At 35.9% G+C, this 17,219-nt stretch overlaps 1 non-coding gene across 1 annotated transcript; it reads left to right on the top strand.

Annotated features, from left to right (window-relative positions):
- Positions 1-9,626: 9,626 nt before the first annotated feature.
- On the top strand, positions 9,627-9,733 carry LOC126016893 (U6 spliceosomal RNA). Its single transcript, XR_007498578.1, has one exon. It is a non-coding gene; the product is annotated as a U6 spliceosomal RNA (small nuclear RNA).
- Positions 9,734-17,219: the final 7,486 nt, after the last annotated feature.

Raw genomic sequence — 17,219 nt, 5'->3', positions numbered from 1 at the left:
AAAGGCACATTTTGGAGGAGCAGGACAGTCATAAGGAGGAGGAAGAGTTTGTGTGGTTTGTGTGACTGCTGAGCCGTGACAGGCAGCGGCTTCCTCTGCAGGGGTCTGGGTGCATAGAGAATCAAGTTCTTGAGGTGGAGCAGAAGCATGGACAGAAGTAAGGGAGGGATATAAATGAGAAGCATTAGAGAGATCTTTAAGAGCATTAGTTACTTTGGAGACAAAGGTAGAAGAATCAGTGGTGGAGGGAGGACAAGGGGAAGGATTCTCAGAGGGAGAAGGGAGATGAGAGACAGAATTAGAACGAGAAGGAGTTCTGGAACACTCACGGGAGACTTGTTGTACATGAGATTCAACGGCATGGATGATGTCTTTGGCGGCTTTGGCATTTTTAGTTACAATGATATCTCTTAACAGGCTCCAATATTGGAACATAATTTTTTCCTTCTGTGGCTCAGCATGATTTACAAAGTAATCACTCATTTCTTGTCCTACTTTGTCCCAAGTGGACGCAACAATTTCTGGACAGGTAATAATAAACCAAGGACATACATTATGAATGAACATAAGAAAATTACAAATATCTTTTTTGGTAACCTCTACATGTCTGGCTTTCAACTCAGACTGAATATCAATAATGAATTTAAGCTCAGTACTCAAAGAAGCACCCATGGTAGTGAAGCCAACGCGCGAAGCCCCAAGAGCCAATCAGGGGCGGTGATCAGAACGACTGAAAAAACTGCAGTTTAAATTTTTGATCAAGGCTAACTCGTTTCAACGCTTACCCGGATGGGGTATTCCTGCGATTTATGAAACAGCTCCGGACTCGCCGACCCGTAGTTGTTCGGGGTGTGGCGGTGGTCTTCGAGCCCCACGTTGGGCGCCAAAATGCGGGGTCCTGAAGCCCCCCAGGGGGGCCCGGCCAGCAGGAATTAGCTGGGAGGACTTCTCAGACAACCGCACTCCTATTTTGCTGGGTAGAAGAACAACCACACCTGTAAAAAATCTGAGAGAGGTTAATAATAAAGACCCAAGGCAGCGTCTCACTGCTCAAAGGCAACTTTATTGGGCTACAGCTCCTTCTTATATAGTGAAGGAGAAGGGGGCAGTACAAAGGTGATGTCAGTCATACTTTTGGCGCGAAGGCCCATACAAGGCAAGGATATATTTCAGGCTTTAAGGAACAAAGAAAGTGAAGCATTCTCTAAATAAGGAAGTGGGCAGTGGGCTAGGGGGGCTGGATGACCTTCAAGCTATGATGAACGTGCTGTTTCCATGGAAATTTCTAGTGTCCTTCTAGCTGCATTCCTAATTGCTTGACTATCAGGAGGTGGTGCAAGATGTGCTTGCCTCAGTGATCTTGAACAGACAATGTAGCATACACTTATTGATAACAGCCTAGTTCACTCCGGAATGTGGTCTTAAGGAGTGAGGCCTAGTTTCTGATAACGGTACCAGGCAGCTTTTGCTCTCCTCCGGGCTAGAGCTAATTATAACCTACAGCTGCACATTCCTTTCTCTTTAGCTCAAAAACTTACAGCAAGACTGCAAAATAGCTTTTAGGTGAAAAGCTGGAATATGGCAGAAAGAACAGCAAAAATGGCCTCAAACAAGTCACAGTCCCCAACAGGTTACAATAAATAATTCACTCATTAAAATTTTAAAATTTTATTACTGAAATTTTATACTATTGTGGACCAATGGTGAAAAATAAAATAATGTTTAATATAAAAAATGAAGATAAAATCTATGTAAATTATTTACATGCCAAGGTGTAGGCAGAGCTTTAAAATAAAAAAGTAAGAATTTTTTAGTGGAGTACATAAAGCTAAATAGAAGTAAAATTCAGGTTTAAGGAATCATCATACATAAAAGCATTATTAATGGCTTTTTATGAATACATAAATTCTTAAAAACTTTTGGAAGCAGTATACATACATTGATGAAATTCAACAATGTTTTGGTTTAAGGATTGCTAAAATGTATTGACTTTACTAAGTTTTACTCAGTATGATAAATTTTTAACTTATTTTTCTTGATTAATCTGTAGCTATCAGTTGAAACAGGTTTCAATATTATCTCTTTAATAATTCACAAAATTAAAGAAGCTAAATTATAGTGCATGGATTATAAATTCACGTTTACTCACAGGAGAAAAGAAATACGATGTAGAAATTGGACAAAACAAATGCCAGATGTCCAGAAAAATATCTGTTTTATCAACATGCTAAACATTTACTTAATAAAATGTTATTTCATTTGGGGAGAAAGGAAGGTCTCCCTTACAGTGCTCAGAAAGCTTTCTGGGCCTTCCAGCAATTCCTTTCCAATCAGACCAGTGGATTATCCTCAGTGGGTAATGAGGTAGTGGAACTTATTCCCTGTAGGACTCTCAGCTCTCATAATGCAGAAAACCATATTTTAAATGTTAAATATTTATATTATCCTCAAGACATAGGCACATTTATTTCAACTATTTAAACACACATTTGACTTGCAAATTTGAAGAAGTTATTTAAAATAATGCAATGATTTTCAAAATCATGTTTAAGATTTTACCAGATAATATGCTCATCACTAAGGATAATACTGCAACCTATTTTATAATATTAACTTATTTTATCTAATGTGTGTTACTTTTAGCATTCCAGGGATACAGGTGTCCTCTAAAATATGTATTGCCATACTTATGTAAAATAAAATTAAATGTATTGCCAAAAATGAAATTTTATATAGACAAATGTGATCCGATATTTCTAAAACTTATTCTGTGTGATCTATCACCTGAGTATGAAGAAACAAATACTGTTAAAACTGAAATTAAAATGTATCTTCTATTTATGGAACAGTTGTCAGTTTGTATCCTCAAGTCTTTTTAACTTTAATTATTAGGTCTTAGTCTATTTTTTAAAAAAGGGGACTTAAGGTATATTTTTATTTTGGTTAAAATACAACCTTTGGGACATTGGTGATGGGAATGTTGCACTGGTGATGGGTGGTGTTCTTTACATGATTGAAACCCAAACAAAACAATCATGTATGTAATCAAGGTGTTTAAATAAAATATATTAAAAATACAACCTTTGTGATATAAAATATTTAAATAAATATTTATCAATATGTTTATAAATAAATTGCATATGAAAATTAAGCATTTTCTTATATTTTAAAATAAATTTGTTTTATTTAAATATGAACACCATTTACTGTATTTTCTGGAATATAAGACGACATTTTTTTTTTTTTTTGGTTTTTGGGCCACACCCGGCGATGCTCAGGGTTTACTCCTGGCTGTCTGCTCAGAAATAGCTCCTGCCAGGCACGGGGGACCATATGGGACATCGGGATTCAAACCATCTTTGGTCCTGGATCGGCTGCTTGCAAGGTAAATGCCGCTGTGCTATCTCTCCGGGCCCCATAACACAACTTTTTAACCCACGAAAAACTTTTTAAAAGTCGTGAGTCATCTTATACTCTTTTACCCCTCTTTTACCACTGCATCTCATCCAGCTGCCAGGTGTCATCACTCAATCCTCTGCTTGTCCTGATTAACTTTTCAGTGCACACAAAGGAGCTCAGTTAGAGAGCACAGCATCCCATTCAGCTGCTGGGTTTCATTGTTCGTATCTATCCTTCCAGTGCTCAGTCCTCTGTTCAGCCTTTTTTGTTTGTTTGTTTTGTTTTTGGGGGGTCACACGTGGCAGTGCTCAGGGTTTACTCCCTGGCTCTATGATCAGAAATGGCTCTTGGTAGCTTGGGGGACCATATGGGCTGCCGGGATTCAAACCACCGTCCTGCATACAAGGCAAACTCTCTACCTCCATGCTATCTCTCTGGCCCCTACTCTGTTCAGCTTTTATGGGACACAGAAGAGGCGCTCTGTATCCCTCAAGCTGTCCTATTAATTACTGCCCCCCTGCCAGAGACTTTTGGAGGATCCTCCTCTGCCTGCTCTCAATGTAGATCACATTTTAAAAAATCACAGTCACTCAGTACAAATGACAAATGACAAAATGATTGTTGGCACTCCAAAGTCTAGCTTTATTAAACATTTACGGTTAACCTTTGAGGGTTCTACTCTTTTTCTATTACATTTTTTTTAATTTCCATTTGGTGTGCTTTAAAAGAAAGGTAGTCTTAGACAGCGAATATAGCCCAAACCCTATATTTTAATATGAAAAATAGGGGGTATCTTATAAGCCCAATTATCTTTTTTTTTAAAGTCTGATATTTATTAGTAAAGATTACTTAACCAGGTGTTAATTACCCATGTAGAAAAAACAAAAGTAATGGTACTTTTTTTGGTCCTGAATCTGAAATGAACAAATCTCTTTTTTTATCTCAAAAAACTTTTTTATCTAAGCACATTTGTTATCAATATTTAAAAATATCTTCTTAAAATGTCTGCCATAGAAGCAGGCAGTGGGGTAGGAAAGGAAGGAAGTAGAAAGGAAACTAGAAAGATTAGTAATGAGAAATGTACAAAAATGATTAACACTGCATTTCTAAAGTCATTTTTATGAAACACTAAATAACTTACCAGAGAAATCTTAAAATTGGATCTGAAGTTATGAAAAATTATCTGATACTGGAAAGCTTTCTTGTTTTCCTAGAATATCTTGCTCTTTCCTTTCTGGTAATGCAATGACAAGGGAGAAAACAATCTAAACAAAAATATTTGCTCAGTGTACTATTGAATAAAATTTACGGTATGCATGTAATTTTATTGCAATATATGTAATTTGTTCAATAGGGTTAATCATTTTAAATTTTAAATTTAATAATTAATTTTGGTTATTACTCCAATTTTATTTGCTAGCATAGGGCATTGCAACAAAAGAAGAGGGTCCTGAACAAGTTTTTTTTTTTTCAATTAGGACTACTTGTAGGTATAAAAGTTAGTTCTAGTACTTTCCTATAAAATAATTATCTGGAAGTTAAAATTATATGTAGCTATGCTATTAAAATTTCTTTAAAATAGGATGCTTTACCAATAACAAATTCAGAACCAAAAAATATGGCTTTTACTTTGCACACAGCTGACCAGAGTTGATCTCCTGCATCCTATTTGTTCCAGGAGCACTGAAAGGAATACAGCCTGAATCCAGGGTCAGGTGAAAACCCTGAACATTGACTTGTGTGGCCATTAAATTATCAAACAAAATAAAACCAAAACAAAGTGTAAATTTATTATGCATTAGGATCTTAATATTATCGGATGATAAATGATCAAGATTTGAAGAGAGATATTTCTCTTTCAACAGAGTGGGCTATTTACATTAGGTTATTGATTTTTCTTACCTTCCTTTTTACGAGTCTTATATGTAAGTTTTTATATACGTTTTATATTCAATTTATATATTATATAACATATATATTAGAGACAATAATCTAATGAATATGAAAATTCCTCAAACCATTGTTAAGAATTTTAATGAGGGCCCGGAGAGATAGCACAGCGGTGTTTGCCTTGCAAGCAGCCAATCCAGGACCCAAGGTGATTGGTTTGAATCCTGGGGTCCCATATGGTCCCCCGTGCCTGCCAGAAGCTATTTCTGAGCAGACCACCAGGAGTAACCCCTGAGCACCGCCAGGTGTGGCCCAAAAACCAAAAAAAAAAAGAATTGTAATGAGTTTTTAAATGTAAAATACAATGTAAATGATAGATTGAAATAATAACTTCAGCTAACACTAATGATTTTCAAGCTTATGTAGAATTTTTTGCTGGATTGTTTATTTTTGGAAGGTTGCTTTTTGTTTGTTTGTTTTGATGCCACACCTGAAGCTGCTCAATTCTTACTCCTGGGCTCTGTGCATAGAAATTATCTCTCCTAGCAGGCTCTGAAGACCAGAAGAGATATCAGGGATCAAACTTGGGTCAGGCATTAAGGACAAATGCCCTACCAGCTCTGCTATTGCTCCAGCCCTTTAGGTAAAATTTGAACGATGCATATAGCATTGAATTTGTAAACTCCTAATTCAGGGATAGCCATTTTTCCTCTGCTTGAGAGAAGAAAATGATCATTTTCTTTTATGTTAAGATGGATGTCACAAAGTTCAAACTTATTCATGTTTTTTCTAACAAAAATCATTTTTCACCAACAGCAGAAAAGAGTAAATAAAATTCACTATCTAGTATCAAATCATATAGGAATAAGAAAACACTGCAGGAAAGCTCCATAGAAGAAAGCAGAAGATTGAAAACTTAAAGATAAAACAATAAAAGCAGAATCTGATTTTTATTCCTGTAATGTTCTATTACTGTAATTGGTGTTTTACATCAGATGTTACTGCTTAAATTTAAAAGACTTTAAAAGATATATGCTAGGACACACATTGAAAACAGGGTACTTGAGCCAATCTCTTCACCAACCAATTTCTTTGAAATTGCATAAAATATAGACTCCCAATGAATGCCTTGGCCTTAGAATTACTCCACAATAGTTTGTCAAATTTGGATGACAAATTTGTTGATATATTTGGATGACCAAATAAATATTGAACACATGAAATGAAAGAAAAAAGGGTATGAAGTGATGCCTAATAATCAATAATTCAATAATGAGAGGGAGGCTGCAGCTGGACCCAGACGATCCCACATGCCAGGATTCCTGCTCCTCTCCTATGGGTATGGTGGGAATCTGGGCAGACAGCTGGCCAATGGCCTCCTGGGCTGACCACTTAGACCAGGAGACCGAGACACCCCCCCATGCCAAACTGGTCCTCAGGGCCAGGTCTGGCAACTGGGCTCTGGGGGGAGGGGGGAGGAGAAAAACTCCTCCCGTATTCATACTGGACCCCCTGCAGTGGTGTCTTTTCTTACTAATACTCATTTTCATAACCCGCACAAAAAATATACTTTTTAAGCATTATCTAAAAAGGTTCTTCGTTCTAGACGATTCCTAGGAAAGGAAACGGAATACCAAAGATTTGGATAATAACACTCAAAGAGATCTTTTTATGGATATGACTTTCAGTACTGACTCCAAGCTGAAATCGCAAACAAGATAGATAGATAGATAGATAGATAGATAGATAGATATAGTATATAGCCTCTGTCATGTATTGCCTCTCCCCTACCCATGTGTCTCTTCTATCCCCTCATCTCCCAATCCTGATCTGTTATCTTCCCCTAATTTAATCCTCTTTACCCTCAGTTCCTAACTCGGTAGGCACCAAGATTGACCTCCTGCCCCAACAAACCACCTTCCAGCTCCTCAGTGAAAGACATCCTCTGGGTCCCCGTTTTTATGCCTCGGCAAAGAACTACAATCAGCACGCCTGCTGACTCATGCTTGATGGCCCCTCTCACCCCCACCAAATCGTGGATTGTTGCATGATACAGGAATCATCCTCAGCAAAATTCCCAGCTCAAAGACACTATACGGTCTCGTAATGCAGCAAAGCATCTCTCAAACTCAATCCCAAGGCACGTGAATCGAAAAGTACCTTGGCTTTTACTCCCAAAAAGAATATTTCAAAAGACTTAATTGGGAGTCTTATATTGCTTATGGAAGCTTAATACCTGTATAACAATACATCTTAAGATGTGTATTTCTAAATATACAAGTAGCCTCCTCCACCACTTGTTTTATTCGAATACCTTTTCTTTTTAACTCAGTTTTATTTATTTGTTCTATTTTAATATATACATTTTTTCTCTATCCCTACCATTTTTGGTGCTGCTTGGTATAAAAAGCCTTAACTAGAATAAAAGCTCAGAACAAAACCAGACGACAGAGACTGTGTGTGCAGCCTGTCATCCTTATCCAGAATAGCATCAGCAACACAGTATTACACCATACGTTTTGTATGGGCACAGTATAAAAAGGGAAAACCGTAGATAGACACAAAAACAAGATTTTTATCTTCTAGGGATAAGAATTCACTTTTTATAGCAAACGATGCCTCCCATTCCTGAACATGTGCCATGTGGATACAACCAGTCCCCAGGAGACTGGACAGTGTTAGTCCAATCCGAAACCCCAGATCCCCGATGTAGAAATGATACAGCTCCGGCAATATCACCAGGAACTAAACTCCATTGGGAGATTTAGGACACTACTCTGGCACCAACTTGTGCCAGTTTTGATATGACAACAAGGAAAGGAAAACTTGACCTAAGACCAGGCTGTCCTCTCACATCACCTAACACTAAATGGAAATCAGAAGAGATATCGTCCTTTGAACTATGAAAAATAAGAGCACCAACAACAGAAATCTGACTTTGACAACCGTGACTGAACAGAACCTACCTTGGGACTAATAAGAAAAACCCTACCCTAGGCTGTAGCCCAGGGCACATAAAAAACAACAAGAACAAGATGTCTTATTGCAGAGGTCCAACTTGGACAACAGAGACTGAGCAGAACCTTTGGATCCATATTATCCTAGGCTTCGGTTTAGGGACTGAAGGAAAACAGGGAGCAAGTGTTACAGAAGACTGAACACAACAACAACAATGGATAGGAACCTCTAGAACCTAGAGACTCTATCCTAGACCCTGACCTATAACCTGCGCAAATACCAAGTATTTGATTTTCTCACATACAACTGAGAGGAAACTTTCCTGGCATCACAAAAAAGCCTTTGGGATGGGTAATGAGTATACATGGAAGCAGGAGTTGATCCCATGATGGTATGCTTCAAGGATGGAAAAACCTTGAATCTCTTAGGTCACGGGAATTCCCTTTCTTCCCCAATGCTTACTGTGCCTATGCAAAAAAGAAAAGAAAAGAAAAAAGAAAAAAAAGTGGGGGTAACGCTAAACCCTAGCAGCACCCATACTTTTTCTTGTTTTGTTTTGATTTGTTAGTTTTTTATTTTATTTTCCTTCTCTTTTTTCTTCCACTTTTCTCTTTTTTTTTCACTCTTGTGGTTGTTATTTAGAGATTTATTTTTATTTTTATTTGCCAGGTCCATTTATTTTCTTTTTTCTTCCATTTTTCTTTTCTTTTTTTCCTCTCTCTTCTTCTTCTTTTTTTTTTTTTTGGTAGTTATCACCAATTTTTTTCTCCCCTGTTTCTTATTCTTTTTATCTCCAATGACGGTGGAATAGATGCTCACTCTACAACAAGCTGTAAAGTGGAGACCAGTTGCACTAGCATTCTGGGGAGTAGAGGAGGGAGATATGGGATGCATACTGGGAACAAAGGCGGAAGGAGGACAGCACTGGTGGTGGGAATGTCCCTCATTCATTGTAACTATGTACCATAAATGATGCAGTGAAAGATTTGTAATGCACTTTGGTCACAATAAAAATTTTAAAAAATAATTCAATAATGATTGAAATGACTTTTATATTTTAATATAATGTAATAATTATAAGTATAAATTATACATTATATTTTTATAATTTATGAGCTTCCTTCTAAGATATTTTGTAACTATGTGAAGAGGTAAATAACATAATTATCAGTTTATATATTCAATTCATTCATTATTTATTTATTATTGAAACTGGACTTAAAGTACCAGAGCAAAAGAAGTAATATTTCGAAGTATAGATACTGTTAGAGTAGTTAAAAATATCTCTTCTCTTATTTGACCTTTTAAAAGCATGTCTCCCGCAAATTATTTAATCTTTCACTTTAACAGGCTAAAAATTGTAAAAGATATAAAATTAAGTGCTCGCTTCGGCAGCACATATACTAAAATTGGAACGATACAGAGAAGATTAGCATGGCCCCTGCGCAAGGATGACACGCAAATTCGTGAAGCGTTCCATATTTAAAAAAAAAAAAAAGATATAAAATTAAAACATACTATATACAGTTCTTGGCAGTATTTAAACATGTTTTTTGGAAGTGAAGTATTAATTGCTATTTAATCTTGTTTTGTCATTTATACAATAGATAAGCAAACATAGTAAAAAATATTTGCATTTGATGTTAACCAAAATGATTAATCAAAGCATTGTCATTGTGTTTATTCTTCACAATTCACTCAGTTGAAATGAACAATAAAAATTTTATTAATACTCAACAACCGCATTTACAATATGATTAATTAGCCATTCTCATACATATATGAATATAGTTGTCACTACTACTTTGTCTAATTAATATTTTTTATTAGAACAGTAGAGTTAAATTACTCTGGTTAAAGGAACTTAGGAGGAATACATATTTAAATTTACTCATTAATTGCTTTATCTTCTAGGTGCCTCTAGACTTACTTTGGCTTTTGAATATTATAAAATGCATAATTTTCAATACAACATATATAAAAATGTGTGTGTTTATTTAGGTAAGATTTTAAATTCTATCTGTACAAATAAAAAAGCAATAAGCCAACAAACATATCCATAAATACATACATGTTTGCATAATAGGTGATGCAATTCAGTTTACTTAAAGCCAATGATATTTCCTATCAATTACATGTTCGTAGCATATTTTTCTTTTCTTTTTAAATATTTGTATTTTTCATTTTTTTAAATATTTTTCTTTATTTAAATATCTTGATTACAAATAAGATTGTGATTAAGTTTCAGTCATGTAAAGAACACCCCCTTCACCAGTGCTACATTCCCACCACCAATGTCCCAAATCTCCCTCCATACACCCCACCCCCATCTGTACTCTAGACAGACTTTCCAGTTCTCTCATTCATTCACATTGTTATAACAGTTTTCAATGTAGTTATTTCTCTAACTGCACTCACCACTCTTTGTGATGAGCTTCATGAAGTGAGCTGGAAGTTCCAGCCCTCCTCTCATTGTCTCTGAGGATTGTTGCAAAAATTACTTTTATTTTTCTTAAAACCCATAGATGAGTGAGATCCTTCTGCATCTCTCTCTCTCTGCCTTTGACTTACTGCACTCAGCATAATAACATGTACATCCATGGATAGGAAAATTTCATGACTTCATCTCTCCTGATGGCTGCATAATATTCCATTGGGTATATGTACCACAGTTTCTTTAGCCATTCATCTGTTGAAGGGCATCTTGGTTGTTTCCAGAGCCTGGATATTCTGAATAGTGCTGCAATAAATATAGATGTGATGAAGGGGTTTTTGTATTGTTTTCCTTTGTTCTTACAGTATATTCCTAGGAATGGAATACCTGGGTCGAATAGGAGCTCAATTTTCAGATTTTGGAGGAATCTCCATATCACTTTCCGTAAAGGTTGAACTAGACGGTATTCCCACCAGCGGTGGATAAGAGTTCCTTTCTCTCCATATCCCCGCCAGCACTGATTGTTCTCATTTTTTGTGATGTGTGCCAATCTCTGTGGTGTGAGATGGTATGTCTTCATCGTTTTGATTTCCATCTCCCTGATGATTAGTGATGAAGAGCATTTTTTTCATGTGCCTTTTGGCCATTTGTATTTCTTTTTTTATCAAAGTGTCTGTTCATTTCTTCTTCCCATTTTTGATGAGATTAGATAATTCTTTCTTTTAAAGTTCTGTCAAAGCCCTTATATTTTGGATATTCGCCTGTTATCTGATAGGTATTGGGTGAATAGTTTCTCTCACTCAGTGGGTGGCTCTTGTATCCTGGGCACTATTGCTTTTCAGGTGCAGAAGCTTCTCAGCATAATATATTCCCATCTGTTTATCTTTTCTTCCACTTGTTTGGAAAGTGCAATTTCCTCCTTAAAAATGCCTTTAGCCTCAATGTCATAAAGTGTTTTACCTACATGTTATTCTATATACCTTATTGCATCAGGTCTGATGTCAAGGTCTTTAATCCATTTGGATTTTACCTTCGTACATGATGTTAACTGGGCGTCTATGTTCACTTTTTTGCTGCTGGCTAACCTGTTCTGCCAGCACCACTTGTTGAAGAGATTTTCTCTGCTCCACTTAGAATTTCTTGCTCCTTTGTCAAACATTAGGTGATTGTATGTCTGGGGAACATTGTCTGAGAACTCAAGCCTATTCCACTGATCTGAGGGCCTGTCTTTATGCCAATACCGTGCTGTTTTGATAACTATTGCTTTGTAGTACAGCTTAAAGTCGGGGAAAGTAATGCCTCCCATTTTCTTTTTCCCTAGGAGTGCTTTAGCTATTCGAGGGTGTTTATTGTTCCAGATTAACTTCATAAGTGTTTGATCCACTTCTTTGAAGAATGTCATGGGTATTTTTAGAGGGATCGCATTAAATCTGTATAATGTTTTGGGGAGTATTGCCATTTTAATGATGTTAATCCTGCCAACACATGAGCAGGATATGTCTTTCCATTTTTATGTGTCCTCTCTTATTTTTTGCAGCAGGGCTTTATATTTTTCTTTGTATAGGGTCTTCACATCTTTGTTCAAGTTGACTCCAAGATATTTGAGTTTGTGTGACACTAATGTGAATGGAATTACCTTCTTGACGTCCTTCTCTTCCCTATCATTATTGTTGTATAAAAAGGCCATTGTGTTAATTTTGTAGTCTGCCACCTTGCTATATGAGTTTATTTTTCTAGAATCTTTTGGTAGAGTCTTTAGGGTTTTCTAAGTAGAATATTATATCACTTGCAAATAGTGAGAACTTGACTTCTTCCTTTCTGATCTGGATTACCTTGATATCTTTTTCTTGCCTGATTGTTACAGCAAGCACTTCCAGTACTATGCTGAAGAGGATTGGTGAGAGCGACAGCCTTGTCTTGTACCAGAATTTAGAGGAAAGGCTTTAGTTTTTCTCCTTTGAGGATAATATTTGCCATTGACTTGTGGTAGATGGCTTTAACTAAACTGAGTAAAGTTCCTTCCATTTCGATCTTGCTGAGAGTTTTGATCAAGAATGGGTGTTGAACCTTATCAAATGCTTTCTCTGCATCTAATCATATGATCATGAGATTTTTATTTTTCTTCTTGTTGATGTTGTGTACAATGTTGATAGATTTATGGATGTTTAACCATCCTTATATTCCTGGGATGAAACCTACTTGGTCGTAGTGTATGATCTTCTTGATGATGCATTGGATCCTTTTTGCCAGAATTTTTTGAAGATCTTTGCATGTGCATTATGAAGGGATATTGGTTTGTAATTTTCTTTTTTGGTAGCATCTCTGTCTGGTTTTGGTAACAAGGTGATGTTGGCTTCATAAAAGCTGTTTGGGAGTGTTCCCATTTTTTCAATGTCATAGAAGAGCCTGGCTAGAATTGGTAGTATCTCCTCTTGAAAGGTTTGAAAAAATTCATTAGTAAATTCATCTGGGCCTGGGCTTTTTTTTTGGGGCAAATGTTTGATTATAGTTTCAATTTCCTCAACAGTGATGGGGGTGTTTAGATATGCTACATTCTCCTTACTTACCTGTGGAAGGTTATAAGTGTCCAAGAATTTATTCATTTCTTCTAGGTTCTCATGTTTAGTAGCATAAAGTTTCTCAAAGTAGTCTATGATTACCCTTTGGATCTCTGCAAAATCTTTCGTGATCTCCCCCTTTTCATTTCTAATACGGGTTATCAGGTTTCTGTCTCTCTCTTTCTTTGTGAGTTTTGCCAATTGTCTATCAATCTTGTTTATTTTTTCAAAGAACCAACTTCTGCTTTCGTTGATCTTTCTGATTGTTTTTGGTTTTTCCCTTCATTGATATCTGCTTTCAGCTTTGTTATTTCCTTCTGTCTTCCTATTTTGTTTCCTTTTGTTGGTCATTTTCTAATTTTTTGAGCTGTGTCATTCAGTTATTCAGGTATGCCCCTCTTCCTGATATGCGCTTGCAAAGCTATAAATTTTTTTCTCAAGACCGCTTTTGCTGTGTCCCATAGATTCTGGCAGTTTCTGTCTTCATTACCATTTGTTTCCAGGAAAGATTTGATTTTCTCTTTGATTTTGTCTCAGACCAACTGTTTGTTCAGTAGTATGCTGTTTAATTTCTAATTGTTAAAGTTTTTGTTCTGTGTGCCTTTGTAGTTCACATCTAATTTTAGAGCGTTTTGGTCAGCAAAGGTAGCCTGCAAAATTTCTAACCTCTTGATTTTATGAAGGTATGTTTTATGTGTCAGCATGTAGTCTATCCTGGAGAATGGCCCATGTACATTGGAGAAGAATATGTATTCAGGGTTTTTGGCATGGAGTGTCCTATATATATCTACTAGTATTCTTTCTTCCATTACTCTTTTCAGGGCTAGTATTTTTTTCTGCCTGGTGACCCCCACAGACAGACATACTCACTCACTCACTGGACAGCTTCAGACTGAAATTTTTGGGGGGTGCGCTCCCTAGGCCTCTGAGGAGAGCTTCGGGTATTCAGGAAAGATAGTCTGGCACAGCCATTTTTATTTTTTAATGTCAGTATCCTTATTTATTTATTTATTTATTTATTTATTGGGGTGTTGGCCTCACCCGGTGACACTCAAGGGTTACTCCTGGCTATGTGATTAGAAATCACTCCTGGCTTGGGAGACTATATAGGATACCGGAGGATCAAACTCTGGTCAGTCCTAAGCTAGCAAGGGCAAGGCAGATGCCCTACTGCTTGTGCCACCACCACTTTGGCTTCTCGTGTGATTATTCTTTATCATTTATTTTTTATTCTAGATTATTTAAACAATAATTAATTTGTAATTATGTTAGTTGTGTACCCATTACCATTATAACAATAGTTTGATTACCAATAGTGTTGTAATTAACAACCTTACCTTTAAATTAGTTTTGAAAGAGATTGAAATTATTATATATAATACATAAATTTAAATGTTATGATTATTTTGGATTTTGTTATGGATCCATTCATGACATTTTTATCTTCTTCGACAATAAATGGATGATGTACTTACCTCTAATAAGATAACAATATATAATTAAACCAATACATTTTTGACTGCCTGAAAAATGATGAAATGTGTCTTGCAATTATGAGAAGACATTATTTTAATTAAAATATTGTTATATTAAACTTTTCCTAGTAGAATATAAATATATAAAATTTTTGATAGTCTTACTAGCAACTACTTAATACTTTGTTCAAAGCCTTTCAGTTTTAATTTAATTAAAATCATCAACTTCTTTTAAAAGTTTATATGTTTAATTTAGCAAATAATTTTTCTTTTTTAAAAAAGAAAAATAATTTACAAAGCTTTATGTTTTTGTAATAAGTATACAATTTGTGACATAGGAGCTGGAGAGGTAGCAGAGCTGTAGGGCGTTTGCCTTGCATGCGGCCAACCCAGGACCAACAACGTTTTGAATCTGGAATTCCATATGGTTCCCTGAGCCTGCCAGGGGCGACTTCTGAGCTTGGAGCCAGGAGTAACTTCTGAGCGATGCCAGGTGTGATCCCCCCAAATGTGACTTAGTAAAATTGGGTGCGTAAATTTTTGTTTTTGCATGATATGGGAATAATGACAGACTTTCTGATCAATGGTTCAAAATTAAATACCCAAGGACAAAGTAATATATATGTGGAGTTTTTTTTTTTTTTTGATAAAGTGACTGAAAACATGAAATAGAGCAGACATAGCCTCTTCCACAAATTGTGCTTGGAAAACTGGATAGCTACTTGTAAAAAATCTAGAGCTCAATCCATATCTAAAATCTTACATAAAAGTTAATCAAAGTGGATCCAGGACTTTGATATCAGACCAGGAAACTACAAAGTTCACTGAAGAAAATACATACAAAATTATGATCTCAAAGGAATATTCAATGATCTAATAACTATCAATGACAAAGAAAAAAATCAAAAAATAAATCATGAGACTGCATAAAGCTGAGAATTTTCTGCATGGCATAAGAAATACAGGCTAAAAATAAATGGTAGCTAACAGACTGGGTGGAGGAGATTTTTGCTGCATTAAACAAATAAGTTAAAAAGTATTCAAAGGGGGCCGAAGTGGTGAAGGAGAGCAATAAGGTATCTTTCTTGCCAGTGAATCCTTGGCATCCCATATAGCCTCCCAAGCCAGGAGCGATTTCTGTGAGCATAGACAGGAGTAAACCTTGAGCATCACCAGCATGGTTCAAAAACCAAAAAAAGTACTCAAAGGTCAGCAAGAAATAGATGATAGATAGATAGATAGATAGATAGATAGATAGATAGATAGATAGATGATAGATAGATAGATAGATGATAGATACATCAAATACTATCAAGAAACGGGGAATGGGAACAAAAGACCCTTCTTAGAGGAAGACAAGGAAAAGTGCTAACCATCACTTACCATTAGGAAATTCCAAATCAAAACAATAATGTGATATTATCTCATACTAGTGAGAATGACACACATAAAATTAGAAGAAGAAACAATCTCTAGTGGAGATTGGATATGGAGGGGATATGGTGAAGAAGAAACTCTTCTATCCATTTCTGATGGTTCAAACCCTCTGAAAAAGGTATGGAGAATCCTCATTAAACTTATCATTTAGTTGCCATATGCCAGAGCAATTTTACTTTTGGATATTTCCTCTTAAGACTTAAAAACATTCATTCAAAAGCATATATGCACAGCATTTTTTCTTTGGTGTATTTAGCATAGTACCTATGATATGAATGATATGATATGAAATCAATTGAGGTGTTCCACTATAGACTATGAAGATGTGGTATATATGCACTATGTATACTATGTAAGACATAAAACCGCACAATTTTCTGAAACCTAGTTAAAACTAGAATGCACCTGATTAAATGTCATTATGTTCCTAAAATACTACAGTTAGAGATTTGTAATCCACTTTGGTCAAAATAAAAATTATTAATAAAAAGAAAAAAGAAGACAACTTGAAGTTATTCTGCAGAAGATAAATGACAAACATAAGTTAATTTTGCTTACCTGTGGTATACAGAATAACTGGATGAGAAAATCTAATGTAGAAAAGGGGGCATTTCTCAATCATCCTTGATCCCATAGCTTAAGGAGGAGCAGGATGGAGAAGGAAAGTAATAAAGGCAAGAAGAAATATGAGAAAGGAAGTTATGAAGGAACAGGGGTCAGAGCTTCCATTATATTAGTGATGTGGAAGAGTGGTAGAGCTATAAATCCCAAAGCACAGGCTCACCATCGCTGAAAACGTGAGATCTAAGCTGTGACCACTAAAGTTTGTGATGTGCTTATCGAAGCGGCTGTTTGGGTTAGGGATAATACAGTATGGCTACACTGGGGATATGAAATGACACTGGTGGTGGGATAGGAATTGAAAATTTTTATGTTCATGTAGCAACTGTCAATAACTTTGTAAATCATAGTTTTTTAAATAAATGAACAATATTAAAAAATAAATGAATTTTTGGGCCAGAGTGGTAGCACAGAGATAGGGCATTTGCCTTGCACTCAGCTGACCCA

Source organism: Suncus etruscus, chromosome 8 (genome assembly GCF_024139225.1).
Source record: "Suncus etruscus isolate mSunEtr1 chromosome 8, mSunEtr1.pri.cur, whole genome shotgun sequence".
Lineage (NCBI taxonomy): Eukaryota > Metazoa > Chordata > Mammalia > Eulipotyphla > Soricidae > Suncus > Suncus etruscus.
The sequence above is the reverse complement of the archived record's forward strand: the minus strand, read 5'-3'. Positions and strand labels throughout refer to the sequence as shown.